This window comes from Diabrotica virgifera, chromosome 6 (assembly GCF_917563875.1).
Source record: "Diabrotica virgifera virgifera chromosome 6, PGI_DIABVI_V3a".
Lineage (NCBI taxonomy): Eukaryota > Metazoa > Arthropoda > Insecta > Coleoptera > Chrysomelidae > Diabrotica > Diabrotica virgifera.
The window spans coordinates 231,848,487-231,863,091 of record NC_065448.1 but is presented as its reverse complement, the minus strand read 5'-3'; positions in this window follow the sequence as shown (position 1 = coordinate 231,863,091).

Genomic DNA, 14,605 nt, shown 5'->3' with positions numbered 1-14,605 from the left:
GATATTATGGAACAGAGCTAGACGAATAGGTGATGAAAGATAACGAAATAGATGGAAAGACAACTTATTGAAAAACAGACAGTGTCATAACTACAAAAAAAAAGAACAATTACACAACAACATTGATACTTCCTTGTACACCTTTTTTTTTAACTTTACTTGCTATATAACCCCCAGGCATTTTTTCTTTATGAAAGTATATACAACATTTTTTTTGGAGCCTAATGAGTTCGACTCTGGAAGTTTTTATTTATTACACTCTTCCAACTTCGATAATTTTGGACGACAGATAAATATTGTAAGCGATAAAGAATTCTTTGAAAAATACTTCGTGAACCATTTACGGCATGAATCATTTTTATTTGTTCGAAAATAACTTAATTATCTCGATTTGAAATAACAAGGAAAGCCTCTTATGCCGTCATGGATTTTTGAAGTTGCGAGTAGTGGTATGCACAAAACATGTCGGTCTGATTATTGATAGATATTGAATTTGATATGCTTTATTGCTTAGTAAGTGGTACGTGATAGTGATAAGTAGGAAGCGGATTTATATGCGATCAATTTTGATGAAATATGCGCATATATATGCAGTAAAAAATTACGAAATATGCGCGAGATGTGCACAAAAATTCAAAAAATGCTCGTTTGTAGAAACAACAAATTTTCTGTTCTATTCTATTCTAGGGGGTTCTTTTATAGGGTGGGCGGCAATCTTATTTATTGTCTTTCAAATAAAATCATTATTTTTTATATTATATGCAATTTATTCACATTTTTTCAAAAACTGATACCAATAGTTACCTATCTTCGATTATAATTCACTACAATGTGTTTTTCCAAATTTTTTACGAGGAAACATTTTCTTGGATCAGATAAAATATTTTTATAACTTGAAAAAGTCATTTCAACATAAAGAGAAATAATTGGGGCGTATTTAAAATAACTTGTTAAAGCCGAAAAATCTGCACCAAAATCAATTTTAAAATTTCCATTAAAAATTTCGCATATGTCCTCCAAAAATTTTAAAGCCGTTTAAAGACGGGATCTGATCTAAATCATGAATATTTCAATTTCCGTTAGAAAATCGTAAAACTATGGTTAAAGGTGTAAATTCTCTTAACAATAGGGGATTTAAAAGAATCAAAAGAATTATAGGTAAATACCTACTAAATGGGGATACAAATTGTACTAAATATTATAAAAGTAAATAAAATTCGGATTTCCCGGTAAACCTTCCTTCATCATTTTAACATCCTACAATCATTTCATAACGGCGCACTATAAGCACTGTAAGTACTTTGTGTAAAGATCGGGTATTTTCTAAGAAAAAATGAAAAGGCAGTGATAGAATGAGTCGTCTCTCTTCAGGTATTTCTCGAATTAATAGATACGACAGCCTGTGCGGGGAAATATTTTGTGTCGAATTAAAAAATTTAAATTTTTTTTGGACTTAAATGTTTTTAAATAGGCACGAAATATGCATGTTTCTTTAAAAATATGCAAAATTTAGTAAAGTTCTCAAATATGCGAAATATGCATGCAATATGCATTTAGCATAAAATCCGCTCCCTAGTGATAAGATACGAAGGGTTTAGTTATAATTTTTGCACATCAAATAAATTTTAGATAAGTGCTCGCAAGGCGCCTCACATGCAGCAAGGTAAAGTATTATTACATTTTAATGTATTATTGTTTTGCTTTGATTTTAAGAACATAATAAAAGGAAAGAATAATTTCAGAGCAGACTTTTTTATGCACTTTGAACGTGTGTATTTCTTTCTCGGGACTATATAGCATCTTTTTATTTGATCCTTAGCGGCAATTCATCTACTTCCGGCTTTATCTCTAACCTCTTAGAAATTAGTTTTATTTTCCTTGGAAGTTGCATGCCTTCCAGACGTTTTTGTGTGGTGCTCTTTCACTAGCTTCTTTCCCAGCTGCTTTAAAAAATTTACTTCTACATCTAGTCAGTTTCATTATTATGGCTAATCTTCCTCTTCTTTTTCTTCTTATTTTTGTGTAGACATGACTCTGTAAGTTTTTTAAATGTGCCTCCAGTAAGTTGTCTTTCCATCGTTTTCGTGGTCTTCCCACTGATCGTGTTTTCATTGGGAAACCGTCTCTCGCCGTCCTTATTATTCTATTTGTTGTTATTTGCCTTATGTACGTTCCATTCTACTTTTCTGTTTTATAACCAGTTTTTAATATGTTCCACTTTCACCTGCGTCGTAGATCTGCACTATATCACAATTAAGCAGAAGAAATGGAAATGGATTGGCCATACATTTTGGAAATATCCTAATAATATCACAAGGTAAGCACTCGACTATCAAATGAGGGGACAAGAAACATGGAAAAACCAGATTATACAAAGTGAACGATTATACGAAGTGAACAAAACAAGAAAGAGAGGAGAACGGAAGAAACTGCTACGCAGATAACCAGAGAATTAACACAAAGAAGATGCGCCAGCTAGCCATCAATCAGTCGTTTTACACCACCGGCCTAGAAACGGAGATGCGGCCAATACTTTTCTAGGAGTCATGGTCATAAACAAAAGGATTAATAAATTTATTTGTACTTTTAAACAATTATTTATTACCCTATGCTACAAATAAATGCAGAACATTAAATCCAGAAAATCAAATAATGCTTTTCTTTTAACGATGAATTGGAGTTCGTTCCTGGGACAGTTATTTATTTTTTATAGAAATCCGTGATCGTTGACGAGTCACCCTCTAGCTTACGCTGCGGATGTAAGTTTTTCCCGAATTTTACTCACCGGTTACATTAACATACTGTATTTGTCTTAAACATCACTAACTACTGTCAAAGATATACTTGTATCGCCAAAGATGTATTTAAACACTAAACATTGAACAAATGCCCATATGGGTGTTTGTACAAAAAAAGCCGGTATATTGTTTTAAAAAAGCCAGTATGGCTTCTTTCCCATTGGGATGACTTCCCTACTCAAGATGGAAAATGACGTGTGACGTGAATTTTCACCATTAAATACACTTTTTAATTTCATTAGAGACGTAGAAACAAAATTTTGGTTTTTTGCTTATTCTAATTGAAGACAAAATTGTTTTTTGATGAAGTTCTCAGATAGTTAACTTTCGTTTGAATAAACAAATCTAAGAGGCAAACTAAAAAAACCGTTCTTCGAATATTTTCATTGGTTTCTGAATTAGATATAATTTAAAAAAAATGAAAGTTTTTTTTAATCGCTACAATCTCCTATAAAATAGAACGACTAATAAAGTTATTTTTACTTTAATCAATTATTCATCACCTTAAGCTGCAAATAAGTGGAACAGAATATATAGAAAATCAAATGATTTTCTTTTTTCGCTGAAGTCGAGTGCGTTCCTGGGACAGTTATTTATTTTTTATAGAAATTGGTGTGTCCTCTATATAAATCCAGCAATAAAAGAACCTCCGCTTCGCAAAAAGGATTTACTCGGGAAATATGCATAAGTACGCGCCACCTAACAAGGGCCTAGCCCTGATCGTTGACAAGTCACCCTCCAGTGGTGTAAGTTTTCCCAAATTTTACTCACCGGTTACATTAACATACTGTATTTTTCTTAAACATCACTAACTAGTGCCAAAGATATACCTGTATCACCAAAGGGGTATTTAAGGTGATACAGTAGCGATCAACAGGTAGCCAAAACGCGTTCCAAGATTGCGGCTGTAATTTTGAATATTTTTTCGAGATATTTGGCACACATATTCGTAATATAATAAAGAATGGCAGTACATAGCCCAATTTGAAAAATACGTTAATATGTGGAAATTACTCTGTAATTAAATACAATATTAAAAAACGAGCCTGTACCGCCGTTAAAAAGAACAGAAAAATACACTTTCTTCAAATAAACTTTTTTATCCGATGCCTAGATTTTGTGTCATTTTGGAACTACTAATGAAATAAAAAATTTTAGTAGTTCCAAAATGACAAAATCTAGGCATCGGATAAAAAATTTATTTGAAGAAAGTGTATTTTTGTTCTTCTTAATGGCGGTACAGGCTCGTTTTTTAATATTGTACTTAATTACAGAGTAATTTCCACATATTAATATATTTTTCAAATTGGGCTCTGTACCGCCATTCTTTATTATATTACGAATACGTGTGCCAAATATCTCGAAAAAATATTCAAAATTACAGCCGCAATCTTGGAACGCGTTTTGGCTACCTGTTGATCGCTACTGTTTCCTCTTAAACACAAACATATTGAACAAATGACCATATGGGTGTTTGTACAATAAAAGCCGGTATATTGTATTAAAAAAAGCCAGTATGGCTTCTTTCTCATTGAGATGACTTCCCTACTCAAGATGTTAATGGAAAGTGACGTGAATTTTCACCGTTAAATAAACTTCTTAATTTCGTTAGAGACGTATAAACAAACGACTGGTTTTTGCTTATTTTAATTGAAGACAAAATTGTTTTTCGATGAAGTTCTCAGATAGTTAACTTTTGTTTGAATAAACAAATCTAAGAGGCAATCTAAAACAACCGTCCTTCGAATATTTTTATTGGTTTCTGAATTAGATAGAATAAAAAGAATAAAGTTTTTCTGAATCGCTACAATCTCCAATAAAATAAAACGACTAATAAAATTTTGTTACTTTAAAATAGACTGAAAATAATCGAAAAACGTAGCACTTCATACATCACCAAATTGGAGTATTATGAAAACCAGTTTGCACTTAACCTCCTAGACCAAGGGTTCCCAAACTGGGGGGCGTGAGGACATATCAGGGGGGGCGCGAAAGAAGTTGAACATTAAATTAAATTTAGTTATTTTTCTAAAATTAAAAATTAACCGCTTCAAATACCTCTTTTCGACAACACTGTGAAACGCCGCATTGATGATATGACCGAAGACATACAAATTAGATAGTTGATGCAGTAAAATAATCGCCATTTTTTACTATTCAACTAAACGAGAGTATTGAGTACTGACATATCACAATGTTATCAGTTAATTGTTTATGTTCGGTATATTCAAAACAAAAGAATGAAAGACGAGCTACTCTTTTCTACAGAGTTGGAGACTGGAGACCACAACAAAAGCTATTAATATTATGAAAGCAGTGTGAGAGTTTTTTGACAAACATGAACTCTCTTGGCAAAAACTGATCAGTTTATGTACAGATGGCGCACCTTCAGTGCTTGGTTTTCGCTCAGGCTATTTACAATTAGTAATAGAGAAAAATGCTGATGTGATTAGGATACACTGTTTTATACATCGACAAGCCTTGGCAGCAAAAACCCTTCCAAATGAACTTATGGCTGTCTTAAAGTTGTGTATTAAAGTACTACATTAAAAAAACAGTGCGTTGAATACTCGACTGTTTAAAACTCTTTGTGAAGATTTAGAAAGTGATCACAAAACACTGTTACTTCATACAGAAGTACGATGACGACTCTCAAAAGGAAACATGTTGGCAAGATTATTTGACCTTTGAGATGAAGTAATCACCTTGGAACATCAAAAGCAAAATGAGCTAAACATGGCCTTCAAAAAACATTGTACCCAAGTAATATTGGCTTATTTCTCAGACATCTTTGACTCGTTGAACAGCCTTAACCTAAAACAGCAGGGTGGAGACTCAAATATAGTAGTTACTCATTGTGATTGAGGCTTAGTTACTCAACTTTGGAGGCGTAAAATATCAGCAAACCCCTGAAATTATTCAAATTTCTCTAAAGTAGAGCCAATCTCAGAAGAAACACGCTTCAAAGACATTTATGAAGGATCAAGTTTGAAAATCCAAATATCAAACCATTTGGAGAGCCTAATTGAAGAGTTCCAGAAATACTTCCCAAACACTTGTGACAATTTTATTTACAGAATGTCAACTGATCCATTTCATGTCAACATAGACTCCCTGCCTGAATCGCTTCAAGAAGATGCTTTGCAAATAAATCCAAATTATTTTTTGCATGATTCCTCTGCCAAATACTTTGTTATAATTGACAAACCTTCATTTTGGTTCAAATATTTCAAAGTGTATCTTAGTGTATCACGGGAAGCTCTTCATTTATATTTGCCTTTTTCAAGTAACTATTTGTGCGATTTTCAACACCCGTGGCAATTAAAACAAAGTATCGGAATAAACTTGATGTTGGTAGTGACTTGTACTGTGCACTTACTAAAATTCAGCCACCAATAAGCATACTAGTAAATAAAATGCAAGCATATCCATCGCACTAACCAACCTAATCTATTTTTCTTTTATTAATAATTTTTGTATTTAATGGAAACTGATATTGTTGTATCTTATGGCAGAATAAATAAATGTTTTGTTTTCAAGCTAATACTTATTTGTTTTTGTTTTGTTCCTATTTAGGCTCATACAATTTATTTTAAAGGGGGGGGGCGCGAGAAGCTTTCATTTCAACAAAAGGGGGCGTGGTACAAAAAAGTTTGGGAACCCCTGTCCTAGACAACTCCCAAAAACAACGTAGGTTAAAGGAATTCAAGCCATTGGGCTTACCATTTAGAATAAATTTTTATGCTAATTAGTTAGTAGTTAAAAGATGTATATTTCTTGCATAACTTAATAAAAATTGTATTTTGATTCTACCGTGGGTGAAATCCTTCTTCTCAGTCAATATCATTACTTTTGATTACACTGGTAAACACACAGTTTGCTGCCGGAAATTTTTTAGTGTTTCTAGGTAATTTGGGTCTGCTGAATCCAAAAATGCCACCAGATTTGCTCCATCAGATCGTTTTCAGAAAATACGACAACAGATCACATTTCTAACATATTATACGGTAATTTAACGCAGCACTACCTACATATATGTAGTGCTACTACCCATGAACTAAAACCAAATACGAATAAAAAGTAAGATATTTATTGTACAATAATGTACCTACAAAAATCATCACACATATCTGCCAAAAAAACTTAACTTTTCATCTAACCTAACCGGCAGCGTCGCAACAAAAATGTGTTATTCGGTGTCACCTAAAGACTTCATTTTATATGATTTTCTTGCAAAGGCTTTAAAAGGACGGTGACGGTCCCTTTGAAAACTTCAGCAGTAATCCGCCATCATGTGATAGCTCCATCTCTCTGATGCCCCTCTTCCATCGTTTAGATATCCTGATGAAGATTTTCTGGGAAACGGTCTAAGTGGCTGTGGAGGTAATGAATTTTAATACTCATATGACAACCGTGTTTGTTAAAATTGTTGAGCATTTATTCCACTCTAATGCCCAATTGGTATACTTCCATATTCGTTGCCAATATGTAGAACATACTTTAAACTTCGTTTGGAACTGTCGATAAAAAGGCGCCAGTGATTTGGTGTATACTCCGATACACCCATTTTTTCTAGCAGTCCTTTAATAATGTTATGAAAAACCATATCATCTTGCTGATAAAAAAGGCAAAAGATCTTTTATATATATTACGGTAGTATGTAATTTTGGTGTCTGGGTGAAGAACATTCTTTTCTTTTAGTCTGGAGGTAAGAAACTCGGAAGAATCCTTTGGAAGATTCAAATTTCTGATAAGATCGCTTAGCTCTTCCTGAGTAAAGCACTCAGGACGTGTTGAATTCCCTTCAAAATAACTGTCGTCTTCCTCAAATCTATTAGTCTGCAGTTCGTCAAATAACGTTTCGGCATGATCCTCTGGTAACATAGGTAGACTGCTAAATATTGGAATAGGTATCTGTTCAAGCTGATGTGGAATTCGTCTTATTGCTGAATCCAGGTTAGGATATGTTCACGTATGTCGGTTGTTACGATTAATGCCCTTTATATTGACAAACCAGAAATAGCAATCGTCAAAATGATTTTTTGGTTCCCTCCATACCATTGGAAAACCAAATTTAAACATTTTCGTTGTCCTTTCGTCCACTGTCGCAAGTTTTTAATACAAGTTTTGCACACTACATGTGGAGCTCAGGATTTATCTTGATCTCCTAAATGAACAGCAAAATAGGCCCTTTTGTTCATTTGCCCATTTGTCTTAGAATTTGTTGAGTTTGCTTATAAACATATTGCAATTATAGTGGTGGAATATACAGAAATGTAAGAATATTTAAGTATTTGATAAGTATGTTATATCTCGAAAACTAGAGCTGATACAAAGAAAAGGTTTGTATTTTTGGAATCAGCACAGATGAAGTAACTAAAATCAGTTGACTTTTTTTCGGCAGCAAGACAATTTTTTTTTTGTTGGGCTGTGTTATTGTTGATATTCAACATACTTATATGTATTGAAAAATAATTTTAAATAAAAAGAAATAATTTCTTAAAATAAAATAAACCAAAAAAATGTGTCAAAAAGTGTTATAACTTTAAAGAAACTGTAGCCTCCAAGTCTCCAGACATCAATCATCCCTTTCATGATTTCAAGAAAAATCTTTCTGGAGATTTTTATGTACCGGAAGGAAGAGGGAGCAACATTAAAAATTGACGAAATTGACGAGCGATATATAGATAAAAGAAATACTAATAGAATTTTTTTCGATAAGATAAAAAGTATGTCGGAGTTTTTATCGAAGGGAAGTTCTTAAACAACTTCAATTTTTCATCAAGAACAATCGCTTTCACGTGAGTTCGGAATTTTTATCGGACTTCTTTGCGGGAAGGAGTTGAGTGTATGGGAAATAAATGCATTTTAAATTGATGGTTCGTTTTTGTAATAAATATAAGAAGTTTTGCTCATACATGTGATGTAAAAACAACCTTAGATAATGTTACATACACTACATACAAAAATGACCACGTTCTTGACAGTTTGGGGTATTTAGGACTAAAAAATTGTGCTCTAAAAGCAGTTTCGAGCTTTTTATTAGTTTTTTTAATATTGGTTTTTTAAAACCAATATTATTAAAAAACCAATATTAAACGCTCAACTTACAGTCAACCAACAGAATATCGAAAGAGTTGAGCAATATACATATCTGGGTACGAATTTAAATAGCCAATGGGACCACTCGACAGAAATTAAACAGCGAATAATAAAAGCGAAAGCAGCATACGTTAGAATGAGACCCATTTTCAACAGTCGAGACATATCATTAAAAACAAAATACCGTCTGTTGAAAAGCTACATATTCACAGTTCTGCTCTACGGAATGGAAGCGTGGACACTAACTGTTGCATCTATGAATCGGCTCGAAGCTTTCGAAATGTGGTGTTATAGGCGCATCTTACATATATCCTGTGTTGACCGAATTACTAATGTGGAAGTCCTGCGTAGAATGGGGAAAGAGTGTGAAATTCTCATAACTATGTATTAATCTATGACATGTAATGAAACATCAAGGGCGTTACGGCCTTCTCCAACTGATTCTCCAAGGGAAGGTAAATGGTAAAAGTGGACCGGGAAGAAGACGCATTTCCTGGCTTTAAAATTTACGAAAGTGGTATAACACCACTACCACTGAACTGTTCCGCGCTGCGGTAAACAAAGTCAAGATAGCCATGATGATTGCCAACATCCGGACCGTATGTTGGCAAACACCACCAAGTAATGTTGTACATATTATTATAATTAGAATGTCATTAAAAAAATCAAGAAGCAATTTTTTTACTCTCATTACTCAATACTCAATATTAAAATCTATGTTGTCTATTAGACATAACGTGGAAATAAGCAAATATTTTAAAATACAATCCTTATTAAAGAGAACATCTGAAGGTTATACAGCGAAAAAGACCAAGACATTCTCCTCGAACGAAATCAAGCAATTTGTCGCAGAAGCTCGGGATCAAAAATATTTACTAACAAAAGTGGCTTGCATTTTTGGAATTATGAGAATATGCAGAAGACACGAATTAGATAAACTGGAACAAAATACGATAAGAGAAACAAAAACGCACACAACACAAAAATTTACAATAAAATGGAAATTTTTCAATTTTACGAAATGGCTAAAAAATACAAAAAGCGTCAGCCACATATCAATAAATTTGGTAATAATGGCAAACAAATTAGCCATGAATACATAAATTGCCAAATTTTTAAATCTAACTGATCAAACATAAATATTAGAATAATTTTAACACTTCATTTATGTAGTTTTTATTTTAATTTATTTAAACTTATTTTACGGTCGGTCGAATTTCTCGCAAAATATATTAGACCGGGCAGTATCGTCGCCCCTTGCTAGCGCAATTATTCCGATTCGATTTTTTTGCACAAACTTACTCAAAAAGAGGTCCTTATAACATATCCACAGGGTGCCGAGCGGTGCCGTGGTCGAAAAATTTTTTTAAAAATTTTTTTTAAACAATTTCACAAAAATGAGTTTTTTATTTCCAACAATTTTTTTTTAGATAATTTGGGTCATTCTGAGCAAAAAAGGTCTCCTGTCATTTTTCGCTAAAATTGACTGTTGTCGAGTTATACGCGATTAAAAATTTGAAAAATGCGAAAATAGCCATTTTAAAGGATTCATAACTCGATTAAAAATGATTTCTATGATATTCAAAAAGTGACAAAATCAAGATTCAAATACCTTCTTCAACGTTCTGAAGAGATTTTTGTCAATATTGTATTACAAAGCTGTTATTTTTAGTTATTAACAATTAGCGGTATAGTCCAACTGTATCGTCGCCCCCGTTAGCGGAACTATTTCGATTCGATTTTTTTGCACAAACTTACTCAAAAAGAGGTCTTTATAACATATCCACAGGGTGCCGGGCGGTGCCGTGGTCGCAAAATTTTTAAAAAAAATTTTTTAAACAAATTCACGAAAATGATTTTTTCATTTCCCACAATTTTTTTTTAGATAATTTGGATCAGTGTGAGTAAAAATGGTCTTTGTTCATTTTCCTCTAAACTTGACTGTTGTCGAGTTATACGCGATTAAAGTTATGAATATTTCATTTGTTAAAAAATGTTTTACCTATTTATTTGTTAAAATTATGTTATATTTATTTGTTAATGTATTTGTCTATATAATTTTTTGGATTTATTTGAAATATCCTATCTCATAAATGTGACTATTTTATTTATTAAAAAATGTTTCATTTACCTACTTGTTATTAAAATTATGTTATGTTTAATTGTTGAAGCGGATGAATTAGAATAATTGCCGTGATTGATTCTATTATAAAATATTATGCATTTAACTTGGCGATAGTTGATGAAAAATTGAATAACATTCGCAAAAAAAAATAAACAAAACAAAGTTTTAAACTTTGATGTGGTCACTTTCTGACTTTCTTAATAATAATTTTTAATCGAGTTACTAACCCTTGAAAATGGCCATTTTCGCATTTTTCAAATTTTAAATCGCGTATAACTCGACAACAATCAATTTGAGACGAAAACTACAAGAGACTGCTTAGAATGACCCAAATTATCTAAAAAAAATTGTTGGAAATGAAAAAATTATTTTTGTGAATTTGTTTAAAAAAATTGTTTAAACAATTTTTCGACCACCGGCCGGCACTCTGTGGATATGTTATACGGACCTATTTTTGAGTAAGTTTGTGCAAAAAAATTTAATCGAAATAGTTCCGCTAACGGGGCGACGAGTTGGACTATACCGCTAATTGTTAATAACTAAAAATAACAGCTTTGTAATAAAATAATGAGAAAAATCTCTTCAGGACGCTGAAGAAGGTATTTCAATCTTAATTTTGTCACTTTTTCAATTTCATAATAATCATTTTTAATCGAGTTATGAAACCTTGAAATGGCCATTTTCGCATTTTTCAAATTTTTAATCGCATATAACTCGACAACAATCAATTTTAGAAAAAAATTAAAAGAGACCTTTTGTGCTCAGAATGACCCAAGTTATCTAAAAAAAAATTGTTGGAAATGAAAAAATTATTTTTGTGAATTTGTTTAAAAAAAATTGTTTAAAAAATTTTTCGACCACGGCACCGCAAGGCACCCTGCGGATATGTTATGAGGACTCCCTTTTGAGTAAGTTTGTGCAAAAAAGTCTGATCGAAATTGTTCCGCTAACGGGGGCGACGATACAGTTAGACTATAGCGCTAATTGTTAATAACTAAAAATAACAGCTTTGTAATAAATTAATGATAAAAATCTCTTCAGAACGCTGAAGAAGGTATTTGAATATTGATTTTATCACTTTTTGAATTTCATAATAATCATTTTTGATCGAGTTATGAAGCCTTGAAAATGGCCATTTTCGCATTTTTCAAATATTTAATCGCATATAACCCGACAACAGTCCATTTTAGAGAAAAATGACAAGAGACCTTTTTTGCTCAGAATGACCCAAATTATCTAAAAAAATTTTGGAAATAAAAAAATTTATTTTTGTGAATTTGTTTAAAAAAAATTATTTAAAAAATTTTTCGACCACGGCACCGCCCGGCACCCTGTGTACCTATATGTTATAACGACCTCTTTTTGAGTAAGTTTGTGCAAAAAAATCGAATCGGAATAATTGCGCTAGCGGGGGCGACAATACTGCCCGGTCTATATATCGGATAAAAAAACTGAAAAAAATATTTTCAATATTTTTCAAAAATCTATCGAATGACACCAAACACGAAACCCCTCCACACCCTAAAGGTGACTTATGCTAAAGGACCTAGACCCTAAAGGTGACGGTAACTTTAAAATCTTAAATAGGAACCCACATTTTTTTATTGCAGCTTCGGATTGCTTACGTAAAAATAAGTAACTTTTATTCGGGGCATTTCTTAGAATTATGGATAGATGGCGCTATAATCGGTAAAAGCTATTTATCCTGATACCCTAGGTAAATTATAGAAACGGTCTAATATCTCGAGAAATACATTTCCAAATGAAAAATCAAAAAACACCTTTTTAATATTTTACAAAAACCTATTTAATAACACTGAACACTACCCCCCTGCATCCCATGGAGGTGGGGTAAGGGTAACTTTAACCCTTAACTACAGACATCCCAATATTACCACGTAACTACAGATCCCCGGTATTTTTTACCGGTCATTATAAAAATATAGGCAAAATATAAAGTTAATAATAAAAAACAAAATAAATATGCATTATGTGTTTTTCTGGAATCTCTAATAATAATAATCAGTTAAACGAGAATTTTGGTGACATTTTTGGTCTATTGAAACAAACGGCGAAATGCTATGGACAAAAATTTAGACTTTTTTTAACAAATAAACGTAACATAGAATGACAAAGGAAACGTAAAATAGCATTTACCAAAATTTTTACATCCATGAGAAAAAATATGCAAGGGGTAAAATTATCATAGAATTAAATAGCAATTCCATTTTTGCAAAGTGGCCTCAAATTTTTTATCTTCAAATTTAACCTTCATTGAAGATCCAGGATGACTTCCACAGTCCATTTCTTTACTTTTTTCCTAAAAACACAAAAAAATAATATAAACATTTCAGATTTATAAATATAGTACTCATATAAAAATACTTACTTAAAACAGACATCCAGTAATTTGTACCCGTTAAGATTTTTGATGTGTGCTAGAAAAGAAAATAATGAAAATTCACACTACACGCTTTGACTAGCATTGTTATACAAACTTCCCGAGAAGTACAGAGACACATGAACTTGTAAGTGGTGAGGTTACCGGATACCGGATCTTTGTAGTTAAGGGTTAAAATCTTAAATAGGAACCCCCATTTTTCATTGCAGATTTGAATACCACATAAAAAGTCAGTAAAATTTATTCGAGACATTTTTTAGATTTGTTGATAGATGGCGCTAATTAATCGTTTTTTCCAATTACAGTGTCATCTATCAACAATTCTAAGAAATGTCTCAAATAAATATTCCTTATTTTTTCATGAGGAAACCAAATAGGCAATAAAAATGGGGTTCCTATTTAAGATTTTAAAGTTAACCCCACCCCACCTCCATGGGATGAAGTGGGGGGTATTATTTAGTACTGTTCGTTAAGTTTTTAAAAAATATAAAAATTTGTTTCTTGGTTTTTCATTTGGAAGTGTATTTCTCGAGATATTAGACCGTCTCTATAATTTACTTAGTGTATAAGGAAATAGTTTTTTCCGATTATAGTGCCATCTATCCATAATTAGAAAAAAAATTTTTACTAAAAGTTACTTATTTTTACGTAAGGAATCCAAATCTGCAACATGTTTCTCCTCCATCGAACACATCAAAATTATATTCTACTGCTGTGAATCAATCTAACAAAAAATCCACAAGCAAAACATAAGCCATTTTGTTCAATTCACTTCCAAATATTAAAATTGAAGCTTATTTAAATGCCATAGCTACTAAAATCGGTCCTAATAAAATGTCCGCCATTTTGAGGTTTGTAAATGATCGTATTTGCATTTATTTTATTACTGAAAAAACAGTCGCAGAATTTTTGGGAACAGATAATGGAACAATAGTAATCAATCAGGAATGTATCCAAGCTAGAAATTTAGTCACACCAAGCGAAAGCCTGATAATTTCTAATAGCCCAATAAATGACCGTTTTGGAGTGTAATTTCCAGGGGCAACTCCGAATTGCATGAAAATTTGGATTTAGGTTCTACTTACCCTCCACTTCAAAGTTGAATTTGTGCCGTTGGTTGGTTTTACTTAGGGGGTGACATTTACGCCTTCTCGGGGGGTGAAACACGCGTGTTTAAAA